Here is a 13,229-nt window from a genome sequence, read left to right as displayed (position 1 = left end):
TCCTCCCTCATCATTCGACCCTGCCCCGCCATGCAGCTTTCATCCCCACTATCCCGTTGACATTGGCTTGATTAGGATTCCACTGCCCCTCAGCTTGCTAAGTCGAATGGCCGAGTTTTAGCTTTTATCCTATTGAGCATGAGAAAGCTTTACATTTTTTCTCTAGATCTCCACTCCGTTGTCCTTCTCCCTCACTGGCCACTGCTCCCAATCTCTTTGCCATGGCATCTGTGTTGGCCTCTTAACCACAGGGCTAGCTGGTCAAAACCACTAGGTGGACCACGGGAGAGAGATGCAATTCTCTACTCCTGTACGATTGATGACATCCTCAGAAATCCACAGAGGCAGTTAGAGTCTGTCCTATGAGGAATGGAATCGATTCCGATGAGTTGCAATCAATTCCATGGTAGCTTGGAAGGCCTCAGTGCCTCAGTTGTCAGACTTGACGTCTTCTCTAGCTATGCTTATTTCTCAGGTGACCCATTTAATTCCTTTAGACAGATCTGCATGCCAAGACTCCCAAACGCTGACCTCCTGATTGGTTCTCAGGTGTGTATATCATGAGTAACTGTGTGCTTAACCAAATCACATAGACGTCTAGAAGCACCTCACATTTATCATGTCCTAAATGAAACTTCCTCCCCTGAAGCTTGGTCCTCCTAAATCCAACTACATCTTATCACATCCGCTGCTAGCCTCCCGACCCAAACCGCTGTAATTTATTCCCCAGATTATTGTCTTTTAACTGTCTCTATCTTCCTCCGCCCATATATGGTCAAGTCTGCATACAGTAAAGTAAGCCACATTTTTGAAACATGTTGGCTCTCTGCTCAGAGCCTCGCCGGACTCCCCTCTCACAGTGATTAACAAGGCAATGTCCTTGCTGAGGCTGATGGGGTGGGTTTATGCACTTGTCCCATTGTCTCTTGGATCTGCCACCACTCGGTCTCCTTCAGACTCGCTCTGAGTCTCATGAGTTAGTCTGTTTCCTCTTCCCTGAGAAACAACCATTGCCCTGCCTCGGATCTGTGTGCTTGTTTTGACATCTCACTGGGCCTTCTGGCCAGCTATCCATGCAGTTTCTTCCCATATCTTTTCAACCCTCTCCTCAAATATGGCCCCATAAAATATGCTTTCCCAGAAACCTAAAAGAGCATCCTGCCCACTGTCTGCCCTTAACCACATGATTCCCCTTCCTGCCCCCAACCCCTGGGGTTTATTATCTTTGTCCTCATGCTAAAATAAAAACTGCTTGAGAGTAGACGTGTTTGCACTTCGTGAGACATTGCTGGCTTTCAAAAAAAATGTTTGTTGAGGGATTAAACTAAACTTTCTAAAGTTGTCAGTTGTTGGGTATTTTGTTTAACCAACAGTTATAACCATTTCCTTATTATATAGAGAGCATGGCTAAATTTGAATTTATAATGACAATTTAAATTATTTAGGAGATGTAATATTTCTCAAATGAATAGAAAACAGCAATTACTAGTCATCTAGATTGCTTCCTTAAAGTATCAAAACAGTTATGCATTTCTGATTATGTGACTTTTTTGAACTCTGCCTCTGCCATTTCATGATTTACCTCCCACTCACTCGCTGCCATCGAGTCGATGTGGACTCATCCCCACCCTGGGGTGACCAGGTGGTGTCATGGGTTTGAAGCTATGAACATGCTGAGGAGAAGGATGAAGCTTTCTACTCTCTTGGAGAGTTAGTCTCAGAAACCCACAGGGGCAGTTCTACTCTGTCCTGTAGGGTCTCTTTTGAGTTATACCGTATAAATGTTATAAATGATGTTATGCTATCAAAAAGATATAGCATCTGGGGTCTTAAAGGCTTGAAGGCAAACAAGCGGCCATCTTAACCAAATACAAGGTGTTGAATGGACCAGGTAGCAGACACCAAGGAACAAAAACCATCATTGTGTGATCACCTTCCTCACATAAATGCTGAAGACGAATGTGTGCATAAGCAAGTGTGGTGAAGAAGGCTGATGGTGTCCGGCAATTGAGAGATATAGTGTCCGGGGACTTAAAGGCTTAAAAGTAAATAAGCGACCATCTAGCCCAGAAGCAACAAAGCCCACACGGAAGTAACAAAGCCCACACGGAAGCAGCACACCAACATAGGTGATCGTGAAGGGCAGAGGAGACCAGGTCTCAAACAACAAAGGCGGGGTGGTGGTGAGAATCACATCACCGTGAATGAGGGGGAGTGCGTGATGGGGACCCAATGCCCATCTGTAGACAGCTGGACATCCCTTCTAGAGGGGTAGTGGGGAGGAGATGAGTCACTCAGAGTTCAGTGTAGCAACAATGAAACTCAAAACCTTCCTCTAGTTCTTGAACACTTCCTCCCCTCCCAATTATCATGACCCAATTCTACCTTGCGGACCTGGTTATACCAGAGGATGTACAGCGGTGCAGTAGGGATCTGGAAACACAGGGAATCTAGGACAGACGAACCCCTCAACACCCGCGGTAGGAGTGGCGACACCAGGAGGGAAGGGGGTGTAGAAAGGGAGAACAGATCTTGGGGATCTATGTGTAACCTCTTCTCTGGGAGATGGACAATGGGGAGGTGGGTGAGGGGATACACCGGGGAGTGTAAGATAAGATAAAATAATTATTTATAAACTATTAAGGGGGAAGGGAGGAGTGGGGGGTGGGGGAGGGGAAGGGAAAAAAGGAAACCGAGCTGATTCCAGGAACCCAAGTGGAAAGCGGATTTTGAGAATGATGAGGGCAATGAATGTATAAGGGTGCTTTACTCAATTGGTGTATGTATGGATTGTGATAAGAGTTGTATGAGCCCCAATAAAAAGATTTATTTAAAAAAATGATGTATGTTTGATGCTTGAATTCTCTTTTGAAAACACGCACTGGCCCAGCCTCTGATAAAACAACTAGCAGGCGAACCATTCCATGCTGACAGCATAGTAGCCCTAATGAAGAATGTTCCCTCGCTCCCAGGGTCAAGTGAAGTACGTCTCTCTACAGCATTTGCTCATTCACCCTAATAATAGGCAACGGCTTCCCCTTCCCCCAGTCAGTGACCATGACAACTCTTCAAATGTAATGTTTTAAGATACTCCTGTAAACAGTTACAGTCTCGGGAACTCACAAGGGCAGTTTTACCCTGCCCTGGAGTATTACTCTGAGTAGGAATCCACTTGACGGCAGTAGTGTTTTGTTTTTTTGTCATTTACCAAGATTATTTTGCCTTCTTTCCTTTTTAAAATCCCGACACACGATGTTCTCTAGCTTGATATTAATTGCAATCTTCATCGTAACTACCCTCTGTCCCCTGTCTGTGTGGAAGATGTTCAACTTGGGTCGCAGCAGTAGATGTCTCTTGAGATATTGCAGTACAACCCTAAAAATACTTAACGTCCTCCCACTCCATCTTTAACATGCCTTTTAAAAAACACTCAGGCCATGGATTACAGTACCAGGCGGAGACTATTGGAAAACAAGTTGAACTATGGTTGTTCATCCTATTGATTAATAAGTATGCTGTTTGCCATCAAGCATCGAAACAACAGCCTCACAAAAACTGAGAGCGAGCATTAACCACAAGAAGTCTATAGAAAACACTGAGTTATTTGTTCCGTGACGACGACTATTAAATTTCCTAACATTTTGGACCTAGGAGACATCTAAGAGACACTCTGAGCTGCTGATTTCACATATGGCAACTCAAGGAGATTATGCTGATTAAGTTGTTCTTTCAGGCTTTCCTTGTGATCTACTTCTATGACTGATGCTTACCTGCAAAGGCCTGTTCCGGGACTCTAGTGACTGGTGGACAAGATAACAGCACTGTACACTATTGTTAGTATTTATAAGCAATCAAATGGATTTAAGAAAAATAATTTATATGAGAATCAATATTCAAAAAATTTGTTTGAATTGATACATTCATTTAAAATATTGTGATTCTTTGCTGACATAATTAATTTCAGATATTTATACTAAATAATTGCTAGGAAATGGATTTTGACATTATTTATCATTACATCAACATTCATGGACACTGAATCTCAGAGGCATAAGGGTGTGATATGACAAGACATCTTTTCATATTCCCCAATTAAATTTACATACCGTATATACTCGTGTATAAGCCGAATTTTTCAGCACAAAAAATGTGCTGAAAAACTGGGGTTCGGCTTATACACGGGTCAGTAGCATGAATGGATGTCATCTGGTCAAGTCTGACTAACAAAAGGAGGAAATCTCGTGAAGCCTGACATAGAGTTAATAGCAAAGTGGGTTCGAGATGCATGGGAAGACATTTCAGAAGACATGGTGTGACGTGCCTTCCAGAAATGTAGTATTAGTAATGCTATGGATGGCAGTGAAGACTGTGCTTTGTATGAAAATGACAGCAATGATGGTGATGAGGGCGATCTCAGTGAGGACAGCGTCTATGATGACCTCACACCAGCTGAAGCTCTGCATTGGAACATGGATGATGATGAGGAATCCAGTTTTGAGGGAATTTAACTCTTTACATGTTAGCTTGGTTGCTGATTGAGCCCAGGGAATAATACTCTGAAGGTATCATTGTTGATACCGTATTGTTTTTGTTGAACCTATTTTCCACTTACTGTGCTGGTTTACCAATGTTAAATGACTTTGTCCTTTTATTTATGTTTTTTATTTAAAATAAATATTTCAATACATTACCTCACTGATGTCTCAATTTTTAGTAATTTTATTTTCATTTGTTTTGAATATTGAAACTCACCAATAGCTTCTGCATTTCCCACCCTAGGCTTATACTCGAGTCAATCAGTTTTTCTGGTTTCCCAGGTAATAATTAGGTACCTCAGCTTATACTCAGGGTGCCTTACATTCGAGTATATACGGTATTTAGTCAGTCATCAGAGCAAAGTTGTTCTTAGCAAGTAGAATTTCTAGGTGCATCCTATCTTTTTCTGGGTTTGTGCATTTTCAGATGTCAGGAGAGACTGGACATATAAAGCCTAATTTTCATATGCTGTCCAATGTCTTGAAGACGGTGGCACGCAGCAGACACAAATAAGAAAGTTCCATACGAAGGAGATCCGATCTTCACTTGTCTGCCATTTCATTTCTTTCAGAGTCCCTGTTGGCAGAGTCCTCTTCCACGTTTGACTTCAGTGACTCCCAGAAGTGGCTGTTGAGTCTCCTAGGTTCACTGTCTCTCCTGGGGAGAATTTTAATGGGAAAACATTAGTCATCTGCCTGACCCCTTCTGACTTATTTTTGTTACCAAATCTTAAAAAAAATCATTAAAGGACACCCATTTTCCTTCACTTAATAGAAAAAAGACTGCATTTCCAAGGTTAACTTCCCAGGACCCTTTGTTCTTCAGGATAGGACAGCTGCCTGGTGTCATCACTGACAAAGTTTCTTAAACTGGATGGTGCTTATGGTGAGGAATAAGGTTTATCATTTTATCTTCTAAAGTCCATTTCCCTCTTTTAAAGTCCCCCTATGTTTTCTGATGAATGGAATTAATAGTCACCGTTTGCTAAGTTTGAGGTTCAACTTAATTGGCAAACATTCTGGGCACTCTTTGTTCCACAGAAAACACGTGCTGCCGCCATCTAGTAGTCGCCCCATGTCTGCGATGCTGATCCGATACGGTTTCCTTTCACAGTTGTCTCTCGTAATTTCTTCTATTGATAAGTGCTGCCTGCAGCATTTCATTAGTGGGTACAAAATGGTCATTTTCTAATTGTTTTTTTTTTCTTTTTACTTCTATAAACTACTTTTTTTTTCTGTAGAGAAAAGCTTTCCAAGGTCAAGTAGCACTACTTAGTCACGGAGGAGTAAGTAATGTCAGGATAAATGCCTCCTTCTTTCCTTTTACTTTCAGTTGTCAAAATGGTGACCAATTAAACTTGTGTTCTTCTGTGTTCATTTATAGTTCAGTGTTGGAATGAGCCGACGGGTTCTACCCACTACAGTATAGTCACTCTTTTTCATTCTCCTCATATTCAGTTAGTGGGTTGTCTCTCCGACATGATAACATTAGTCTTTGTTTGGTCCTTGTATTCCAGAAGTCATTATACTTTCCTTGCCCCAGTTTGGGAGTCTTAATTCTAAAGTGGAGTCCTTATTCCTTTCACTAGAGGATGCTGTTTCGAGACCAACTGCGGACCCTGGGGAGCTCTTAGTTCGGAGTGGCCGGGGTACTTTGGACCGTTGTAGTTGAAGAGCATGTTTATCTAGCGCTACTAGAGTACAGACACCAGAAGTGGTTAGCGTTAACAAACAGAAATTTATTTTCTCATCATCTTGGAGGCTACAAACACAAATCCAGAGTTCCTACTTTATCAGAAGAAGCCCTGGTGGCATAGTGGTTAAATCCCTGGCTGCTACCCCAAACTCTTGGATTCAAACTCGCCGGCTGATTCACAGAAGAAGAAGTGGCAGTTGGTTCCATACAGAATTTTAGCCACAGGAATCCTAGCTGTGGGTTGAGATTGACTCAACAATGAGGTTGGCCCGGGGAGAGTTTTCTGCCCTCGTTGGCTCTTAGAGAAGGTTTTTATCTCTTCTGTGTGTGCCTGTGGCCTGACATCTATCTTCCTCTGATGGTGCTTGCTGTTTAATCTAATTTCTTAGGCCTCAAAAGAGATTGACTTAAAGTGATGTGGCTGGGCTGGTAACCACAAGGTCAGCAGTTTAACACCAGGCACTCCCCTAGAGAATGGTTTTCTATCTGAAAAGAGTACAGTCTCAGATGATCATGAGGTGTCCTGGGATCAGCTATCAGGCATCAAAGACCCGGAACAAAAAATCTTATTGATGTGAATGAGGGGGAGGGCAGAGTGGAGATCGAAGGCCCTTCTGTAGACAATTGGACATTCCCTCACAGAAGGGTCACAAGAAAGAGACGAGCCAGTCAGGGTGCAGTATAGCGCCGATGAAACCTACAACTTTCCTCTAACTCTTTAAAGACACCCCCCCTCCACCCAACTCTCAAGACTCCAGTTTTACCTTACAAATCCGGCTGGACCAGAGCATGTACCCAAGTACAAATAAGAGCTGGAAATACAGAGAATCCAGGACAGATAAACCCCTCAGGACAAATAATGAGAGTAGACATTCCAAGAGGGTAAGGGAAAGGTGGGGGAGAAAAGGGGAACCGATCACAATGATCTATATATAACCCCCTCCCAAGGGGATGAACAACAGAAAAGTGGGTGAAGGGAGATAGTGGTTGGTGTAAGATATGAAAAAAAATTTACAAATTATCAAGGGTTCCTGAGTTAGGGAGGGGGAAATGAGCTGATACCCAGAGCTCAAGTAGAAAGAAAATGTTTTGAGAATGATGAGGGTAAAATATACAAATGTGCTTGACACAATGAATGTACGTATGGATTGTGATAAGAGTTGTACGAGCCCCCAATAAAATGATTATAAAAAGTAAAAGAATGCGCTGGCAGACAGGTCTGTCTATCTACTCATGAGAAGACAGCCGTGGAAAACTCTGGACCAAGTTCTACTCTGACCTACGTGGGGTCAAGATGAGGTGGAATCAACTGGACTCAATAGAACTAGGAACTGGTAAAGGCTCAGAAAATATCTTATAGGAATTTGTATTTCTTAACGTGGAGAAAGCATTTATCAAAATGTCAGCATTTATTTTAATTTCACCTCATATTTTTCCTTGTATAAATTAAAGTGAAACTACCTCATAACTCAGTTTCCTAAAAAGAGCACTAAGTACAAGGGCTCTTCAAAATAGATCCTAGAAAAATTACATTATCTTTTCACTTAATTTTCCCATGAGCTTTTGAAGCCCCTTACATTCCCAAGGCATTATATATTTTAAAATTATTTTTATATTTTTACCCTCTCCCTTAAAAAAAAGCTGTCATGATTTTGGTAAATGTTTACAGAGAAGACCATTAGTTTAATATTAAAAAATCATATGCACACACACAAAAGTATTTGAAAATGATTAGGACAACAAATGTACAAATGTGCTTGACACAATGGATGGATGTATGGATTGTGATAAGAGTTGTATGAGCCCCCAATAAAATGATTTAAAAAATGAGTTACCATCTCAGAAACCCACAGGGATTTGACTTGATGACAGTGAGATGTTCTTAGATTTTTTTTAAATGGGTTAGGAATATAATTCATATTTTGTGGACACATAACTCAATCCATATCCAGAGCTAAATAACACATTTTTTGAAAAGGAAAAATCATTAATGAGTATTTTTATTTCTAAATCAAATATAACACCATCAGTCTTCAGTTATCTTCTTTATAGTTCTGCATGATACTCTTACAACCATCATTTGCTCTAATTTCATGCATTATTATGTGTGTATAAGTTAGTAATAAGAATATCACTAGTAGCAGTTACTTAATGAAGTTTAAGATTTATTTGAAGCTCTGTTTACAAATGTTCATGCAAAATACTGTGTTCTAATGTCCCTGGGGAAAATGGCTTATCTGTTGCAATGTCATTAATTTGTTGAGCTTAGTTGTTTGTTTGTTTTTTTTTTTAAGATTTAATGTTTTATTTTGGGGAGGGGGGAAAAACACAACACATGAAAATTTCTGATTGTTCAGAGCTATATAAACAAACTACAAAAGAACAGCACGAGGTGGATCAGTGATGAAAGAGACGGAGATTGGTATGAGCCAGGATGATCCCCAGTTCATTGCAGGCCTCAATCACAACTTGGTCAGCAGCAGAACCGGAAGGAGCGGCAATGTACGCCACACCACTCCTTTTAGCTCTGTCTACATTGTCCCTGAAAGGAAAGAAGGCATCAGAACTGATGGAAACTTCACTAAGCGTGTCCACCCACTGCTTCTTCTCGGCCTCGGTCAGTGGTTCAGGGACTTCCTCAAACAGCGCCTTCCACTTTCTCAGATCTTCCTCCTCGCCAATGGTTCCAGTAACATATTGATCGATGGCATTAGAGATTTCCGCCCTCTTCACTCCGGGTTTAAACTTCATGGAAAGCACTCGCGGGTGGTGTCTAAGCCACCAGGAGTTTGCCTTGTCCCCTGCAAGGCGCGTGCAGTGAATGCGGGACTGCTGCCCAGCGCCAATGCCGATGACCTGGCCGTTCTTGGCGTAGCACACGGAATTCGACTGCGTGTACTTGACGGCAATGGTGGCGACGATGAGGTCTCTGAGAGCAGACTCCGGCAATTCTTTCTTCTTGGTAACAACATTGCTAAATAATGACCCGTCGATGGTGCTGTTGTTTCTCTTCTGGCTCAAACGCAGACCAAAGAGAGTTCGAACTTCATTTTCATCTGGTTTGTAGGAAGGGTCCATCTGAAGCACACAGTAATTTCCATTTTTCTTTTTAGAAAGAATTTTCAAGGCTTCTACTTCATATCCTGGAGCAACAATGCCATCAGATACCTCTCTGGAGATGATCTTGGCAGTAGGGACATCACAAACATCAGACAGTGCAATGAAATCACCAAATGATGACATCCTATCAGCCCCTCTTGCTCTGGCGTACGCGGTAGCAATGGGCATGAGGGTGGGGTAGAGATCGTAGACCATGCACACTTTGGCCTCATCTTCACTGAGTGGAAACCCAACAGCAGCACCTGCCGGACTGACGTGTTTGGAAGAGGCAGCGGCAGGGAGGCCTAAAGCGTCTTTGAGCTCCTTCACCAGCTGCCAGGCATTCAGCGCATCACACAAGTTTATAAATCCAGGGGCGCCATTTACAACTGTGAGCGGAAGTCTGGGCTGCAGTGTATACAACTGAGCAGGAGTTTGATGAGGGTTCATCCCATACCTCAAGAGCAGCTGAGACACTCCTTTGCTGTACTGCCCCCTGAAGTAATCGGAAATGGCTTCATCATACTGGGCGGTGTGAGTGAACGCCTTCAAGGCTAGCTGGCGCCGAGTCTCCACAGAGGTGTCTTTACTGTCAGAGCTCTGCATCTCCCGGGACACCGCCGCGTAGTCCTCTGGGTCACACACGATGGTCACGCGTGCGTGGTTTTTGGCTGCCGCTCTCAGTAAGGTGACGCCACCAATGTCAATTTGCTCCACAGCTGCCTCCGCAGTGACATCTGGAGAAGCCACCGTTTTCACGAACGGATACAGATTGCAGACCACAACTCTTATGAGATTGAAATCAAGTCTGGCCATGTCCGCACTATCTTCTGGGATATGACGAGCCAAGATTCCTGCGTGGACTGCAGGGTGCAGGGTTTTCACCCGGCCCCCTAACATTTCCGGAAACCCTGTCAGCTCAGAGACATCTCTGACCGCCAGGCCGGCGTCGCACAGGGCTTTAGCAGTCCCTTCGGAAGCAACGAGGTCCAAGCCGACAGAAGTTAAGCTCCTGGCAAACTCCACGAGCCCGGTCTTGTCGGAAACGCTAAGCAAGGCGAGCTGGCTGGGGGCCATGGCTGCGGGCGGAGGGTCGCAGGCGGCAGGGACAACACGTGCGCAGGAGGCGGGCGACCCGATCGGTGAGCTTAGTTGTTTTTGTTTGAATTGGGGAGCATTTTAAAAAACAATATAGTTGAAAACTATGTAAAATATTTTTGTGTTTGCCCTCTCATTTCTCTTCCTGCTTCTTCCCTCATCTTACTCACCTGTCCTCCTGCCCACACAGGAGAGCCTCCTGGCTCTCAAAGCTGTTCTTTAGAGCAGCTGCTTCAGCAATGAGAATATACATAATTCTCAGGCTACAAATCAGACCCACTAAATCGGAAACTTTGGGTGTGGAATGCAACAAACTGTATTTTAACTCGTCCTACAGTAATTTTAATTTATTTTTAAAAATATTTTAAAATTTTTTCTTTCATTTTACTTTCCTCCTACCCCACTTCTGTGTTACCCAAAATTCACATCTCAGTAATTCCTCAGATTTGCAGATACAATACAGATACAAAATCAGATACAATTTGGTTGATTAAAAACAACCAGAAAAGCTACACCCTCCTCGCCTTCATCTTTAGAACACTTACTGTTTGCCCTCTTGTACCCATCATTGTTGGCTCCCCACTCTCCCCCCCCATGGCCCCCAGGAACCATCGGACCAGTCACTCTCAGTAAGGTTGCCTATCCTGCCTATCTTATATAGATAAGCACCCAAAATAACCAATCAATCAATATGCAGTCACAAAACTATCAGGATTGGAGACATTTTATTTTATTTCTGTAAATTTTTTTAAAACAATTTATTAGGGGCTCATACAACTCTTATCACAGTTCATACATATACATACATCAATTGTATAAAGCACATCTGTACATTCTTTGCCCTAATCATTTTTTTTCCTCTTTTCTTTTTTTACATTTTATTAGGGACTCATACAACTCTTATCACAATCCATACATATACATACATCAATTGTATAAAGCACATCCATACATTCCCCTGCCCCAATCATTCTCAAAGCATTTGCTCTCCACTTAAGCCCTTTGCATCAGGTCCTCTTTTTTTTTTGCCCCTCCCTCCCCGCTCCCCCTTCCCGCATGTGCCCTTGGTAATTTATACATCGTTATTTTGTCATATCTTGCCCTATCCGGAATCCCCCCCCCCTTCTCTGCCGTCCCTCTCCGAGGGAGGAGGTCACATGTGGATCCTTGTAATCAGTTCCCCCTTTCCAACCAACTCACCCTCCACTCTCCCAGAATCGCCCCTCACACCCCTGGTCCTGAAGATATCATCCACCCTGGATTCCCTGTACCTCCAGCCCTCATATGTACCAGTGTACAACCTCTGCCCTATCCAGCCCTGCAAGGTAGAATTCGGATCATGGTAGTTGGGGGGAGGAAGCATCCAGGATCTGGGGGAAAGCTGTGTTTTTCATCGGTACTACCTCACACCCTGACTGATCCATCTCCTCTCCAAAACCCCTCTATGAGGGGATCTCCAGTGGCCGACACTTGGGCCTTGGGTCGATTGGAGACATTTTAGACGAGGTCTTAGATTGGTGGCATTTCAACCTGCGAGCTGCGTTTTCCACAGGACTAGTGATGGCATGAGGAAAAGCACAGGAGAAAGAAAGTGTGTGAGCGCATGTGTCTTTTTCTTTTTGACTGTTTACAGGCTTGTTTAACCAGTAATTTAATCAAATTATTTCTTTATTATTATTTTTAAAATCTTTATTTTATTGGGGACCCTTAAAAGCTCTTATCATAATCCATACATCTATACATTGTGTCAAATACATCTGTACATATGTTGTCATCATCTTTTCAAAACATTTTCTTTCTAATCGAGTCCTAGGTACCAGCTCCTCATTTTTTTCCCTCGCTCCTCCATCTTCCCTTCCACACGTCCCCTTGATAATTTGTAAATTCTTCTTTTTTTTTTTTTTAATATACCGACTGCTGTCTCCCGTCATTCACTTTTCTGCTGTTATTTTTAAATCATTGTATTGGGGCTTTTACAACTCATCACAATCCATCCATCAATTGAATCAAGCATATTTTTTGATGTTGCCATCATCATTTTCTAAACATTTACTTTCTATTTGACCCCTTGGTATCAGGTCCTCCTTTTTTCCCTCTCCCTCCTACCCTCATGACCCCTTGATATATTATAAATTATTATTATTTTCATATTTTTTACTGACTGCTGTCTCCCTTCACCCATGTTCCTGTTGTTCACCTTCATGGGGGAAGCGGGGGATGGGAGTATGCCTAGATCATTGCGACTGGTTCCCCCTTCCTCTCCTCTTCCTCCCACCTTCCCTTTACCCTCCTGGTATCGCTACTCCTATTGCTGTTCCTGATGGGTTTATCTGACATGGATTCCATGTGTCCTGAGCGCTTATCTATATCAGTAGACCTACTCCGGGCTAGCCAGAACTGAAAGGCAGGACTGGGGTTGTGATAGTGGGGATGAGGAAGCCTCAAAGAACCAAAGGAATATTGTATGTTTGGTCAATGCTATACCGCACCCAGGTTGACTCATCCCTTCCTTGTGATCCTTTTGTGAAGGGAAGTCCTATTGTCTACAGATGGGTGTGGGGTCTCTGCTTAGACCTCCTTCATTCTCAACAATGTTTTTTGTTTTGTTTTGGGGCTTCTGGGGCCTGTTACCTGATTCTGTCGACACCTCATGATCACACAGGCTTGTGTGCTTCTTCCATGTGGGCTTGTTGCTTTTCAGCTAGATGGCCACATGTTTAACTTCAAGCCTTTAAAATCCTAGACACTTAACCTTTTGACAGCCGGGCACTATCAACTTTCTTCACCACATTTTCTTATTC

General features: G+C 42.9%; 1 pseudogene; it reads right to left on the bottom strand.

Annotated features, from left to right (window-relative positions):
* Positions 1 to 8,526: 8,526 nt before the first annotated feature.
* Positions 8,527 to 10,468, bottom strand: LOC142457092 (bifunctional purine biosynthesis protein ATIC pseudogene; annotated as a pseudogene).
* Positions 10,469 to 13,229: the final 2,761 nt, after the last annotated feature.

Source organism: Tenrec ecaudatus, chromosome 9 (assembly GCF_050624435.1).
Source record: "Tenrec ecaudatus isolate mTenEca1 chromosome 9, mTenEca1.hap1, whole genome shotgun sequence".
NCBI lineage: Eukaryota > Metazoa > Chordata > Mammalia > Afrosoricida > Tenrecidae > Tenrec > Tenrec ecaudatus.
This window is presented reverse-complemented; position numbering and strand designations above follow the sequence as displayed.